At 42.9% G+C, this 16680-nt stretch overlaps 1 long non-coding RNA gene across 1 annotated transcript; it reads right to left on the bottom strand.

Annotated features, from left to right (window-relative positions):
- Nucleotides 1-5052: 5052 nt before the first annotated feature.
- LOC147058858 (uncharacterized) lies at nucleotides 5053-12075 on the bottom strand. Its single transcript, XR_015065743.1, has 3 exons — nucleotides 10445-12075; nucleotides 10092-10367; nucleotides 5053-10006 (listed from the first exon to the last, which is right to left on the bottom strand). It is a non-coding gene; the product is annotated as an uncharacterized LOC147058858 (long non-coding RNA).
- Nucleotides 12076-16680: the final 4605 nt, after the last annotated feature.

The raw sequence follows: 16680 nt of genomic DNA on the forward strand, positions 1-16680 counted from the left end.
TTTGATAAGGCATACCTGCAAAGTTTCAGTGATGAGCTATTCAGAATAACAAAATGTCTCCGCCGTGTTCCACCCGTCTACAAGATAGCTGATTTAGATGATGTGGAAATAGAAGGTACTTTTTATGAAGCAGAATTGCAAAACGTGAAAATTAGTAATAATAAAATTTTCCGCATACAACGAATTTTGAAATCACGCGTCGTGGCAGGTAGACGTGAGATGCTGGTGCAATGGGTCGGTTGGCCGTCCAAATTTAACAGTTGGGTACCAGCGAGCAGTGTCAAAAACATATGATGCAAGATAAAACAGCCATTGTGTGAAACATACAAGATGAATGAAGTTCAGAGAGAATTTTACGTCACGCTGGCTTCGAATGCTAGCATGCATGTTTTCAAAGATAATAGCTTATCCGAATTTAAAATTGAGTTAGCGAGACACATAGAGTTAGAGGGGTCATGGGAAGTCGGTTTATGCGAAATATCCTACGTTAATTCAATCCTCGACATCCCTGAGAAAAAGCGCAGCTTTTACCTCAAACAACCCAAGATGGATACACCCCGCGGAGATGGGTTTCAGAGCGACCTGGAATCACGTCATATGCTGAAAGTACGAGGCGGGATCTTCAAAAGCTACGACTCCTTAGCTTCTGAAATTCAAACCTTATTAAGTAAAGCTAGTAATAAAAAGACCGCTGTGAAATTTGATCATCATAAGCAAAGGTTCGTGTTTACGGGGGAAGAAGGTTTAAGAATAATGTTCAAAAGCCCTCTAGCGTTTGTTTTAGGAACTAACCATGAACATTGGATAGCACTGAAACCGGAAGGTGTCATTGCCCCCCACCCTGCTGACAAGAGAGCTGGACGTTACCACATGTTTGTTTACACTGATTTAATGCACCACCAGACGATCGAAGACGCATTCGCGCCCATGCTTAGAACAATCGCTATCGAGGGTGAATACGGTGATGTTGTTTGCAAGACATTTAATCCTGTTTACTATTTAAAAGTAAGCCGCAGGCATATTGAGACCATTACGATCAGTCTACGGTCAGATCAAAACACTCCGTTAGATTTCGAATACGGCAAAGTAATTCTCATTCTGCATTTTAGATTGAAATAAAAATAAAATAAAAATGATGCCCTTAACTACACACCCCGACTTGAACCGTTTTATAAACTATTACGAGAACCAAGCAGGTGGCTCATTTACAGGCTTTCAAGGTAGCCCGGTCCAATACGGACGAGGCCTAGGTTCTATTTTCTCTAAACTTTTCCGTTTTGTTGCGCCGATGTTCAGAAGTGGATTTAACCTGGCGAAGCCACACCTCCAAAACGCTGCTAAAAACATAGCTTCAGATGTAGCGGGCCGGGTTATACAGAGAATACAACGGAAACCGGAAACAACGCAAGAAGGCTCGGGACTTGTAGTTTTATCACGCAGAGGCCTGCATCCTGGTGGGCGGAGGAAGAGAGCTGTTAAGAATAAAAAGAAAAGGCGCTCTACCAGCCGCAAGTCAGTCGTCAGACGAAAGCGTTCGAAACGGAGTACAGATATATTCTCTTGAAAGAAATGGCCCTCCTCCACTATCGCTCACAAGAATGTGTTCTGAGTGAGTTAGATTTGTTTACAGCGCCATTGACACAATTATCTATCGAGGACAATCAATATGTAGAGATTCAGCCTTTATCCGCTATATTGGACCAAGGTCCAATTGAATTTTTCATCCCTGGAGACGGTTCAAAATATCTGGATTTATCTGATACGCTACTTCACCTACGTTTAAAACTTACACGGAGAGATGGGAGTAATTTACCACCGAATGAACCTGTAAGCTTAATCAACTTCCCGCTAAATACAATTTTCGGTCAAGTCGATATATCTCTCGGAGATCGGCTCATATCACAATCCAGCGCTACACATGGTTATAGGTCTATTATAGAATTGTTACTAAACTTTTCAAAAAGCTCGTTAGAGTCACAATTCACAGCCTGTATGTTTGCAAAAGATACACGCGGGCGTATGGATTCCATCGCTTTCAAAGGGGCGGGAGTGAATGAGGGCTTACTCAAGCGCGCACAGCGGGTAGCCGGGTCACGCGAGTTCCATCTCCTAGGCCCGCTTCATGCCGACATATTTTTTTCTGAGCGCCATCTGTTGAATAACGTGGATCTTCGTGTGAAGCTGACTAGAGCCCCTGATGATTTCTGTATCATGAGCCCTCCTGACAGTGATTCTTGTCTTAAGATACTTGGAGCTTCACTGTTTGTAAAAAAAGTTACAGTGTCCCCAGCAGTGGCTTTGGGTCACGCGTCCGCTTTACTTAAAAACAATGCCCTTTATCCACTTACAAGGGTGAATATTAAATCTTTTTCCATACCTCAAAACTCACGGATTTGCCACCAAGACAATCTCTTCCTAGGACATATACCCAAACAAATTGTAATAGGTTTGGTCAATCACAACAGTTTTACGGGGCGTCGTGATTTGAACCCCTTTAATTTTTTTCATCACGATGTCGAGTATCTGGCTTTGAGCCATGAGGGCCGTCAGATTCCGGCTAAAGCTTTTCAACCCAATTTCGAGGCTGGGATATGTACACGGGAATTCCATAATTTATACACCGCATCTGGACGTTTTTTAAAAGATTTACCTCTATGTATCGATCAACAAGATTTTAATCACGGCTACTCCCTTTTTGTTTTCAATCTAAATCAAGCAGATGACTCAGGAGCGTTATCGACGATTAGCAATGGTGAATTAAGACTTGATATGCGCTTCCGTGTGCCCCTCCCACACACAGCTACTCTTATTGTGTATGCAGCTTATGATTCAATTATAGAAATCAATGCAAAGAGAGAGGTCTTGATGGATTATTACTAACAAGATGAACGGACGCGAATTAGATTTGATCATGACTCGAAAACAAAGATCCCTTTTCGGAGGGGTGTTTGCATCGGATGAGATCGGTGACATCAAAGACACACACCCTAAGCATTATATTGTGAATACCGACCCCCGCCATCTTCCAGGGGAGCATTGGCTCGCCATAACACTGGAAAGCGACGGAACCGCCTCATTCTTTGATCCTTTTGGTTTACCACCGAATAACCCATACTACCCATCTACTATATATGAATTCCTGAAAAAACGCTCGAGTCGTATAACATACCACAACAGACAACTCCAACACGAACTGACGGACACCTGCGGGCAGCATTGCGTGTATTATTTGTGTCAACGCGGATACGGCCTTACCTACCTGGAGGTGTTATCTCATTACACTACTGACCCTTTAAAAAACGATGTTATGGTCCGCAATTTTGTCAAAAAACTACAAAGGCCAGATCGGATGTGTGGAGGACAGATAGCTTGCTCGCTGCATAAATTTAAAAAATGCTATTGTTTGAAACAACGTTAATGTTTTATAAACCTCTTTATTCAATAAACAATGTTAAAGAGATTTACAGAGTCATGTGTTTTTTTTCCGGTAACAGTTCGTAATACAACAAAAAAAAACATTTTCATATCTAATAACTAACCCATTTTACAGTCGACATTGTTTTCTTCCTTTTTCGTTTACTTATAACGCTTACATCTTTCTCGTAAGAAGCAGCCACATTGTCATCCTTAGCATATTTCACACGTTGAAGATCAGCACGAGCCAGGGGGTTGGAGATTGAAGATTCAGGTAGGTTAAGATTAGCTAGTGTATTTAAAAATTCGCTCCAACCAACAGGCTGACCAGGTAGTTTTTTTCCACTCACAACTAGATGTTTTAACAGATCACTCATATGGGAGCCTTTGACCGTTTTTCCTTTAAAAATAAATTCATTTAGCGGTGTCCATTTCATGTCAGCGGCCGACAATCTTTTCAGCACATAGCTGGCGTTGCGACGATAACGGGGTCCGATGGCATCCAGAATATCTCCCCAATCTCCATCGGTTGTCTTCTCAAAAGTCTTTCTTTCAACCGTCTCCCTCTCATCGCTTTGAATCGTGATAGGTATTCGTTCGATGTCCTTTTGTTTCACCACACCCATGTAACGTTGTAGCAGAGTTTGATACATTTTGATTTTCTCATATTGATTTAAATTTTTATTTTCCAAAACCTGTTTCATTTCACGATCGAGATCATTTTCAAGCGTATCACGTATGGTTGGTGCAGGTCGGCTTAGCTTCTCTAGCTGATAGGGTGAGATCATGTACATTTTTTGGGCTGTTTTCAAACTCATTTCTCATTTGTTTATGAAAGCGCCAGCGAGGCTCCCCAGAACAGGTGCAAAAGCGGCCAGCAGTGGTAGTATAAAACCGCCCTTCTGAACCAACACAGCTCTTTTCTTCTTCAACGTATTTTTCTTATCAGCCAGAAAGCGGATGTTTTTCTTTTGTTTTTGAAGTTTTTGATAATGTTTTGATTTTAGAGGGATATGCCCTTTCAAAAGATTCAAAGCAATCTCACACAATGCTTTCACTAGACTAGCAGGACCTCTAAGGAGTAAATGCTTACGTTTGGCAGGTTTGGATGTAAACAAAGAGCGGAGTAGCGATGCGTTTGTTTTTAATAGTTTTGTCATGGTTTTATTGTTTAGGGATATAAACAGTAGGCCACTGGTTATGTAGTACACCTGTCCGCAGTCTATATTGTTCTGGACAAGATGGTGTCAAATCTATCAGTAAATAGCCATGCAGGTCCTTTGTAGCATCCTCAAAACACTCTAGGAAAAACTTCCGATTGCTAGGGCAAATCTGATTTGCCAGAACATTCACTTGTAATTTATCGCGCGGGTTTTTGAACAAAATCAAATAATTACTGTTTAAACTGATTGTGCGGCTGAATTTCCCCTGGTGGAATACATTCTGCGTCAGCATTATAACGCTTAAATTTTTATGATGTCGATATTGAGTGAATATTCGAACCACTTCTGGATTATCTGAAGCCTGGAAGACGATGTCATCCAAAATCAGCAGATGATGTTGCTGCGGCGGGAACAGCTTCTCGTCATCAAAAGATTCAGGCAGTCCTTTGATAAATGTAATTTCTTTATTCAACCTTTTGAGCTCATCGTACATCGGTTGATATGATGTGTAGACCCACACAATATTATCAGGTTTTTTTCTCAAAACATGTTCAGGATTTTCCAATACATTTTTTACAAAAAAGGTTTTGCCACAACCAGAAGGCCCTGCTACTAAAGATGAAAAAGGAAGTTCTAATCTAGGGTCAAAATCAACCTGATTAAAAGCCATTTACACACACACACACACACACACACACACACACACACACACACACACACACACACACACACACACACACACACACACACACACGTATGGATAGAGAGTTGTCAATAACCAAAGGGTTCAGTGGTGCCTCGCTCGAGTAACCTCCTTTTATCATAGACCACACGAAGCCGTTTGGAGAATGACGTGTTTCTGAGATGAAACCCTCTCTTATCACGAACAATGCTGTGTTGGGGGGCGTATAGCACATCTGAGTGGGCACCTGCTGTGTCAATGTAACCCTGAACCAAACCGAGCATGCTATCGAGATTGATGTTTTGACCGCTCTCGTGAGTCTGCGTGATCCCCTTAACCTTCATTACAACGCGACCTGTCTCCCTCGTTCGGTAAGCGTACGTTTTTGGCCCTGCAGAGACAAATTCTTGAATGGTGTCATTCGAGAGCTCATCTGTCAAATCACCCAGATAATCCCCTAGAGGAAGAACACTCTCACCCGGTTTCACAGTGTACACGATGCTGTCGGTGTCTGTGTAAAGCACTCTCCTCTGTAAAACCTCCAAATAGCTATACATTTTCAAACGTGCATAGGCTGTCGTGAAACACGCTGCAGCCACATTTGATGTTTTTGACGCAGGTATCTCTGTGTTTGTGTGGAGACAATACTGTACAATCAAAAGCTTTTCACTAATGAAGTGGAAAAACCTCACGTCGTACAGGCCTGAAAACAGAAGTTCAAAAAACTCCTCAGATTTTGTCACAATTTTGGTGTTTGCCATGTTCTCACGCTGCGCGAGCTTACCCCACAAGTTGTTTAGACAGAGTTTTGACACTTGTCTTTTTCCTGGGTTTACAGCAATTTTAGAAGGGTCGAGCTGGATACCCTGGTGAGTTGCGTAATTTTCGATGTATTTTTGTCTATCAGCTTGGTTGACCACGTGAGCCGGATAACCTGAAGACTCTTGTTTACCTTTAAGAAATGTGCGCATATAACCCTGAAAAATTGTGTCGCTTGTTCTTGTGTAGTGCCATACTTCTGTAATACTTGCAACCGTGTAGCCAAGGTCAAGTGCCTTAACAAATTCAGGGGTTGTCCAAACACCTGTTAACGATCTTTGATCATCATCATGTCTACATGCTGTTTGTTGATTATTGAGCTCAGCGCATGTACGACACAGTGTGAAGACAAGTTTACCTTTAGCTGTTTTGAAGGGTAAGATCGGCAAATACAAACCACGTGGTGGGTTGACTGTGGCGCTGATGAAGCCGAAATACGATCTGGGGTCTTTAAAACCATCATGGATAATCGTCGGATGCCCGATGGGGTAGATGCCTGTGCTATTTATGTAAGGGTATAATGACGTTACATCAACATACAACACACGCTCGTCAGGTTCTGCTGTGTATCTTAAAACAAACGCGTTTGTTCGACCTCCAAAGAGGGCTTGCCTCGGCTTGAGAGGTGTGGGGAATTTGGCCTTTTTCAGGAATTCCTTCACCTGTATGTTCACCTTTTTCATCTGCAACCACTCGTGCTCCCACATGATTACAAGGTGCACATCCTGTTTAAGCTGTAGTTCCTGAATTTTCCTTTGGGTGCTATCAAACCTCTCCTGAAAGGGGCGTTTTGTTGTCGGGCATATTTTGGTAAGATCGTAGCATTCTGAACAGCCATGGTGATAACAACCAAAATACTCAAACACTACTTTTACACCGTCAATTTCGGTATAACCATCCACAGTGTACTTATCTATCATGACCTCACCACCGTTCAACGCATGTCTGATGTGAATATTCTGGCTATGCATGATCCATAGCAGGTATTGTATAGCATCATGTGAGAAGGCTTTATACTGACGCATATAGTTGTCTGAAGGTGTGATGGCTAGTGTTTGGGGGGTGAGGAAGTTAGCGCGAAAAACATTCATGCACGCCGACGCAATTGTCACAGCTTTGAATGGATCTGTTCCTGTGGCTTCAAAAAACTCACCCCTGAATTTCTCACTCCCCAACATTAACAGGTCAACATCATTCTTACAATAGGCTATCGCCTGCTCAGCAAAATCGAACACACCATTAGCTTCATTGTCGTACCATTCATCAAACTTAGCTCGTTGAGAGGGTGACATCCGATCGACACCGTAGTGTGCACGGTCAGGGTAACACCCTACATAGTTTAGATGTTCTAAAGAGCTGAATTTGTGCGGAAAATACCCCTTTGATTTATCTTCAAACCCGAGGGCCTTAGGCATCGCACTTAAGGGCATGGTCAGAAATGAGAGAGAGTCTATATATCGGGATTTCATGTCTAAATCGACAAATGACAAAACTTTACTCCCTTGCATCAGAATGTCAAGTTTGATACCGAGTTCGAGCATTCTCTTTATCAAGATGTATGAATCAAAACCTCTCGCATTATGCGCGACAAATGTCGTTTGTTTAAACCGGGGGTTTCGAAAAAAACTAAGAAAATCATCAACGCATTCGTCACCAAACCAATGTTTCTCCAATCTATTTGATTTACAGCAGATGAGAAAAGGTTTGTGGAAACCATCTGTATCTACATAGGTTTCAAAATCGTAGTAGACTACATCTTTGCAAGGTGGCTGAGGCTTGATGGGCTGAATGTAACACACATGAGGGTTTAACAGAGCACCGTTTTGACTCAAAACCTCGTCACAGACAGTACACCTGTTAACAGGGCAGCGATGTTTAGCACCTGTGCCATCAGCTTTCACATAATATTGCAGACCACATTGGATGCATTTTTTGTATGAGCTGCAGTTGCTCACACGATTCGCCACCCGGGCCTCTTTATGTTTGACAAAGCATTCCTCATTACGACAAGTTTTGTTACAATCAGGGCAGATGATTCGCTTAAACCGCTTTTGTTTACAAAACGGGTCGAGACAAACATCACAATGCCCTGCACAACGGTGTTGATGCCAATTCTCGTGCCCCTTATAGCAATGTCTGCAAAAGTAAGCGTGACCAACAAACGCCTCTATAGCTTTCACACCATAGAAATGACCCTCGAGTAGTAAGACAAATAAAGTGTCTTCATCTGATGCGGGGTAATGCGTGTCAAAAAAAGTCATCGGACGACAATCCTCTTTTCGATACATTACAATTATTTTCCGTTTGAGGATTTTTTCAAATTTGTGGACATCCCCTAGACTCACAGGTGTCTGGCAATTCAACCCTACACTCTCGTGTAAAAGTCGTGCATGCCTTGTGGCCTGTTTTGCTGTTAGTGTGTTATTTAGCAGATAGGTTAGTGACAAAGCAAAACATAGCTTGTTGTCTTTGTTACGGGGTATGTGTAAATGCCGTTTTTTCAACCTAAAAATTTCTCTGTTGGTACTGTTTACCAGCCTGCGCCGCATTCCACCACCTTGTAACGGTGTGACTATTTGCACAACAAGCTCTAAGCTGTCGTCGGCAAGAAGCTCTGTGTTTGATTGAGCTAGACGTTCGAGCATGTCTGTTACATTATCTCTGATAGAGTTTATGTCACTCTTTTGCCTGTAGATATGCGCTCTCTCATTACCACCCACTAACTCAACCTGAATCACATCACCTTGTTGTGCCAGCCTATCCACCTCACGCATGACATCATCGATCTTATCCTCAATCTGGAGGTATAAGGTTGCAAAATCATTGATGTTTGTTTGTGATGGTATATTTAGCTGGTTCCTTACCTCCACATTATTGAAATGCGGTCTGCTAACTACAACAGAACCACCTTGTTGGGAATTGACACTATTCGCAAACATATCTGTGTGTGTGTTTTCATCATTAGCATCATTAGCATCAATCTGATGCTCGTTTATTACAGAACAGTTGCTAGGTTGGTGAGGCCTGTGTTGAAATGTTGATGTGTCGGCATCAATAACATCTATTTGATGATCAATTATTACAGAACAGTTGCTAGGTTGGTGAGGCATGTGTTGAAATGTTGGTGTGTCGACTTCGATAGCAGATGGAAGAGGGTCAACAGGATTAACGGGCAACTGGTCAACCATAGGCTGTGTATTTAGATTTCTGATCATAGTTAGCAGGTGTATAGGAATATCAGGACTGATACGGCCGTTGTTATCATTAGCATGGTTGTTTAATTCCTCTATAATTTCTACCAATTGTGGCGGGATCTGTGTAGGACTCTGTCTACCTTCGTTCAAACTTTGATTGTTCAAATCATCTACGGCAGTTTGTAAATGTGTAAGCAAATCGGGGGTTAGGGGGCTCTCACCCCCCGACACAGCAGCATTCATATTGTTGAGAACCAAGAGCAGATCTGACACATGACCGTCAGACGCATCAGCCGATAGCAAATCAATATCATTGTTAACGCTAAGCAAATCTAACTCAGATGCGTTACTTCTTTGGTTTGTACCCGTTTCAGAACATGGTTGCAAATCTATTTCATTCATGCTTGTTAGGAAATCTGACTCTGTTGACGACAGGTTACAACGCTCCATTATATTTCTTTAAAAAAACACAACAGAAATAGTACAAACAGTGATCTAAGTTGATTCAGCCAATTTCGTCAGGATTCGTATAACCCTAAAAGACTCTTGGAGTCGACTTTTGTAAATGCAGTTACCACCACACTCTCGTCTTCTTTTGTTATGGTGATGACCCTCGCGTGCCGACTCTCGCGCGCTGTTGGTCTGACGGCTCGCGTTGTAGATGGCGGCCCAGCGGCTCCTCCTCCTCCTCCTCCTTTCCTTTTGAACCCCACGACTCGTGAAACGGCGTTTGGCTGGAGGGTAGATATTTAAAATCAGTAAAACAGCTATAATAGCAAAAAATAGTTAGTCGAATGATAACATATAAAAAAAGTATACCTTTAACTTTGTTTGTCGGTTCGTGAGGGTGGTTCACACCTTCTTATGCACTTAAAGCATCCGCCAATTCTGTGTCAGTCAACGCTTCCGGCTCCACCTTCTGCCGCACTGCACAAGGCCCAATGCTAGCACGTGACTCTGGTGCGCTTGACTCCTGCGGCTCAGGTATTTTGAAACACCGTTGAGAGATGTCCGCTAATGCCTGCGCTGTTTTTGAATCAGCTTCTGTCGGCAGCCCGTTTTTTCTGATATCCTCTTCAGCGGCGGCTATGAGGTCTGGTACATACATAAAATAAATCTTAAACCAGTAGCATTTATATTAACAACCCTAGATGAATACCACATTCACTCACCGTAGTCTGATTGTGTAAGAAAAACCCCGCTAAGATCATCGTTGAATGGGGCTGTAGGTGAATGAAAAAAAGTATTATAAAGTAGAAAAAATAAGAGTAATATATTCATGTAAATAAACTCATAAATCATTTACTTACGAGGATCATGAACATCAGCATAAACGATGATATTTATGACACAATACATAAACATTACACCATGTTTTTACAAATAACCTTAGTGCCTGATAATAAGCTTAATGTATTAATATATTGATAAAAAACTAGCAACACTCACCTTTAACCATCTCGGTACAGTATTCAGCACTCTCCGACTCAGCTGCTCAGAGCTTCTACGCCGGTCTGCTCTCTCAAATGATTGATGGTTGTCTGCCCCAAACTAACTTCAAACTTGGCGGGCGGAAAAGAGCACACCCCCCGGGGTCATGTGATGTGAAAACACTCTGCTAAAGCTAATGATTGGTGGAGGGGCTTGTCTTCATCAGCCCTTCAAACTTAGCTGGGGGGAAATGTCACACCTCCGAGGTTATGTGATGCAAAAACACTCTGGTAAAACGGAGACGGCTCGTCTTCATCCACCTTCATCCATTTACACATCATATGTGATGCGAACTGGTAAAATGAAGACAGTTTGTCTTCATCCGCTTTCATCAATTTACACATTGACTGGTGATACCCCCCAATACATGCACCATCAGGCCATCAAACACATTAGCATGTTTAGCATGCACACCTGCGTAATATTAACCATGACCAATATGGCGATAGATAAAATAGCTAAAATAGCTTGGTAAAGTAAAAAATACATGTCCAGACATGCCGCCGCCCGCCCAGACATGCCGCCGCCCGCAATAACCAATAGGGTCACCTCCCCCCGCGACAACCAGGAAGACGCCATCTTGGCCAGCCAAGATGGCGCCTTTCTGTCTGACGCACGAGATGACGCCTCTCTGTCTGACACCAGGATAGAACACCTGACCGGATGGGACGAGCATCACCATGTAACACCTGACACAGGATGAGACACCTGACCGGATGTAACACCTGACACAGGATGAGACACCTGACACAGGATGTGACACCTGACACAGGATGAGACACCTGACACAGGATGTGACACCTGACACAGGATGAGACACCTGACACACGATGTGACACCTGACCGGATGTGACACCTGACACTGGATGTGACACCTGACACAGGATGTGACACCTGACCGGATGTCACACAAGGATGCTATACTCATTAGCATAAACACCTGCTACATTTGCATAACAATAGACATCAAAGCGAGCTGCATTGTCTTTCTCTCTGGCATTTTAAATTTGATTGCCGAAATCGCTTTTTCTCGCCGAGATAAGCACGTTTTCTGAAATGCCGCTCTCCCGTCACTCTGGTTAAAGTGTTATGAAAAAAAAGGCTGTTGGGGGCTAGGGAGTATCGAGTTGATCATTATACATGAAGAAATAACCAATTTCATCGTTTGGTTTATGTTTTACACGCATTTTAAATTTTATTGCCGAAATCGCTTTTTCTCGCCGAGATAAGCACGTTTTCTGAAATGCCGCTCTCCCGTCACTCTGGTTAAAGTGTTATGGAAAAAAAAGGCTGTTGGGGGCTAGGGAGTATCGAGTTGATCATTATACATGAAGAAATAACCAATTTCATCGTTTGGTTTATGTTTTACACGCGTTTTAAATTTTATTGCCGAAATCGCTTTTTCTCGCCGAGATAAGCACGTTTTCTGAAATGCCGCTCTCCCGTCACTCTGGTTAAAGTGTTATGAAAAAAAAGGCTGTTGGGGGCTAGGGAGTATCGAGTTGATCATTATACATGAAGAAATAACCAATTTCATCGTTTGGTTTATGTTTTACACGCGTTTTAAATTTTATTGCCGAAATCGCTTTTTCTCGCCGAGATAAGCACGTTTTCTGAAATGCCGCTCTCCCGTCACTCTGGTTAAAGTGTTATGAAAAAAAAGGCTGTTGGGGGCTAGGGAGTATCGAGTTGATCATTATACATGAAGAAATAACCAATTTCATCGTTTGGTGTATGTTTTACAAGCGTTTTAAATTTTATTGCCGAAATCGCTTTTTCTCGCCGAGATAAGCACGTTTTCTGAAATGCCGCTCTCCCGTCACTCTGGTGTTATGAAAAAAAAGGCTGTTGGGGGCTAGGGAGTATCGAGTTGATCATTATACATGAAGAAATAACCAATTTCATCGTTTGGTTTGTTTTACACGCGTTTTAAATTTTATTGCCGAAATCGCTTTTTCTCGCCGAGATAAGCACGTTTTCTGAAATGCCGCTCTCCCGTCACTCTGGTTAAAGTGTTATGAAAAAAAAGGCTGTTGGGGGCTAGGGAGTATCGAGTTGATCATTATACATGAAGAAATAACCAATTTCATCGTTTGGTTTATGTTTTACACGCGTTTTAAATTTTATTGCCGAAATCGCTTTTTCTCGCCGAGATAAGCACGTTTTCTGAAATGCCGCTCTCCCGTCACTCTGGTGTTATGAAAAAAAAGGCTGTTGGGGGCTAGGGAGTATCGAGTTGATCATTATACATGAAGAAATAACCAATTTCAACGTTTGGTTTATGTTTTACACGCGTTTTAAATTTTATTGCCGAAATCACTTTTTCTCGCCAAGATAAGCACGTTTTCTGAAATGCCGCTCTCCCGTCACTCTGGTGTTATGAAAAAAAAGGCTGTTGGGGGCTAGGGAGTATCGAGTTGATCATTATACATGAAGAAATAACCAATTTCATCGTTTGGTTTATGTTTTACACGCGTTTTAAATGTTATTGCCGAAATCGCTTTTTCTCGCCGAGATAAGCACGTTTTCTGAAATGCCGCTCTTCCGTCACTCTGGTTAAAGTGTTATGAAAAAAAAGGCTGTTGGGGGCTAGGGAGTATGAGTTGATCATTATACATGAAGAAATAACCAATTTCCTCGTTTGGTTTGTTTTACACGCGTTTTAAATTTTATTGCCGAAATCGCTTTTTCTCGCCGAGATAAGCACGTTTTCTGAAATGCCGCTCTCCCGTCACTCTGGTTAAAGTGTTATGAAAAAAAAAGGCTGTTGGGGGCTAGGGAGTATCGAGTTGATCATTATACATGAAGAAATAACCAATTTCATCGTTTGGTTTATGTTTTACACGCGTTTTAAATTTTATTGCCGAAATCGCTTTTTCTCGCCGTGATAAGCACGTTTTCTGAAATGCCGCTCTCCCGTCACTCTGGTTAAAGTGTAATGAAAAAAAAGGCTGTTGGGGCCTAGGGAGTATCGAGTTGATCATTATACATGAAGAAATAACCAATTTCATCGTTTGGTTTATGTTTTACACGCGTTTTAAATTTTATTGCCGAAATCGCTTTTTCTCGCCGAGATAAGCACGTTTTCTGAAATGCCGCTCTCCCGTCACTCTGGTTAAAGTGTTATGAAAAAAAAGGCTGTTGGGGGCTAGGGAGTATCGAGTTGATCATTATACATGAAGAAATAACCAATTTCATCGTTTGGTTTATGTTTTACACGCGTTTTAAATTTTATTGCCGAAATCGCTTTTTCTCGCCGAGATAAGCACGTTTTCTGAAATGCCGCTCTCCCTTCACTCTGGTTAAAGTGTAATGAAAAAAAAGGCTGTTGGGGGCTAGGGAGTATCGAGTTGATCATTATACATGAAGAAATAACCAATTTCATCGTTTGGTTTATGTTTTACACGCGTTTTAAATTTTATTGCCGAAATTGCTTTTTCTCGCCGAGATAAGCACGTTTTCTGAAATGCCGCTCTCCCGTCACTCTGGTTAAAGTGTTATGAAAAAAAAGGCTGTTGGGGGCTAGGGAGTATCGAGTTGATCATTATACATGAAGAAATAACCAATTTCATCGTTTGGTTAATGTTTTACACGCGTTTTAAATTTTATTGCCGAAATCGCTTTTTCTCGCCGAGATAAGCACGTTTTCTGAAATGCCGCTCTCCCGTCACTCTGGTTAAAGTGTTATGAAAAAAAGGCTGTTGGGGGCTAGGGAGTATCGAGTTGATCATTATACATAAAGAAATAACCAATTTCATCGTTTGGTTTATGTTTTACTTGCGTTTTAAATTTTATTGCCGAAATCGCTTTTTCTCGCCGAGATAAGCACGTTTTCTGAAATGCCGCTCTCCCGTCACTCTGGTTAAAGTGTTATGAAAAAAAGGCTGTTGGAGGCAAGGGAGTATCGAGTTGCTCATTATACATGAAGAAATAACCAATTTCATCGTTTGGTTTATGTTTTACAGGCGTTTTAAATTTTATTGCCGAAATCGCTTTTTCTCGCCGAGATAAGCACGTTTTCTGAAATGCCGCTCTCCCGTCACTCTGGTTAAAGTGTTATGAAAAAAAAGGCTGTTGGGGGCTAGGGAGTATAGAGTTGATCATTATACATGAAGAAATGACCACCTTCGACGTTTGGTTTATGTTTTACACGCGTTTTAGTTTTTATTGCCGAAATTGCCTTTTCTCGCGGAGTTAAGCACGTTTTCTGAAATGTCGCTCTCCCGTCACTCTGGTTAATTTGGTATAATAAAAAGAGCTGTTGGTGGCTCGGGAGTATCAAGTTGATCATTATACATGAAGAAATAACCACCTTTAACGTTTTTTTAACGTTTTACACGCGTTTTAATTTTTATTGCCGAAATCACATTTTCTCGCCGAGTTAAGCAAGTTTTTCTGAAATGTCGCTCTCCCGTCACTCTGGTTAATTTGGCATAATAAAAAGTGCTGTTGAAGGCTCGAGAGTACCAAGTTGATCATTCTACATGAAGAAATGACCACCTGAAACTTTGGTTTATGTTTTACACGCGTTTTATTTTTTATTGCCGAAATGATTGTCTTTTTTTTTTGGTATGGCGCCGCTGTGAGTGGCAGCCTCCCAGCAGTGTTCTCTCTTTTCCACTTTATTTCCTACTTTTCTCCTTTTTATTTCTTCCTATTTGTCCATCGGCCGCACCTCGGCATGTGCAGATCGTTTTGGATATTTTTTCCCCCCGGCTGTGCACAGCGGTCGCGACCGGCATGACTCTCCGACGGCCATCCTGCTCATCAGGCCGGTTCTGACTGGGTCCCTCGCCTTGGCCTCGCAGCCGCGACCCCTGTGGGAGGTCCGCTCCCTCGTGCTCGTCGGAACCAACGACCTTAGCCGTGCCAGCCCCATGCTGACCATCTGCACGTGCCTCGACTGGGTGCCCAGGACGCTGCTCACGTTTGCCTGTTTTGTGATGTTTTACCGATTCACGACCACGGTCCATTGGGCGCCGTTGAACTTGACTGCCCTTAGACCTGTAAGTGGACCCCGTGGAGGCTATTTTGTGAGTTTTGGGGTGTTCTTTGGTATTGAGGGGGGGCTGGTCGGCTGCTGTTACGTTCTTCCTTTGTCTTGTTGCTTTGTTTTGATGGCTTTTAACTTTCACACTTACTGGCTTTCTTTGTGGCGCCGTTGTGTGGCAGTCTTATAGGAGCCTATTGAGTTGCGCTCATGTTATCTGAGTGTCTTTTATATACCCGCTCTGTGGTATGAATACTGCAGGGGCCTGAATTTCCCCACCCCCTGGGATCTATACATTTTCAATCAATCATCTGACTTGGCCCACAATAGCTCCTACAAGATGTCTTGGCGCTGGGCGGACGCCAGAGTTCTGCAGAGCCGTGGGCACTTAGAAAATATTCGCCAAGTTGGCGTTGACCTCCAGGGGGAGAGGCTGATTTTGCGTCATTTGAGGCTGGCTGCAGAACCGGCGCGGGTCGGACGCACAAGACCGGCAGAGCCATGGGCACTTAGAAAATTTTTGCCAAGTTGGTGGGGACTTCCAGGCGAAGACCGTCATTTTTCGTCATTCGAGGCCGACTGCGGAACCGGCGCTGGGCGGACGCCAAAGCTCGGCAGGGCCGTAGGCACTTAGAAAATATTCGCCAAGTTGGCGTTGACCTCCAGGGGGAGAGGCTGATTTTGCGTCATTTGAGGCCGGCTGCAGAACCGGCGCGGGTCGGACGCACAAGCCCGGCAGAGCCGTGGGCACTTAGAAAATTTTCACCAAGTTGGCTGTGAGCTCCAGGCGGAGACTGTTATTTTTCGTCATTCGAGGCTAGCTGCAGAACCGGCGCGGGTCGGACGCACAAGCCCGGCAGGGCCGTAGGCACTTAGAAAATATTCGCCGAGTTGGCGTTGACCTCCAGGGGGAGAGGCTGATTTTGC

This window comes from Syngnathus leptorhynchus, chromosome 3 (genome assembly GCF_054491065.1).
Source record: "Syngnathus leptorhynchus isolate UIUO chromosome 3, UIUO_Slep, whole genome shotgun sequence".
Lineage (NCBI taxonomy): Eukaryota > Metazoa > Chordata > Actinopteri > Syngnathiformes > Syngnathidae > Syngnathus > Syngnathus leptorhynchus.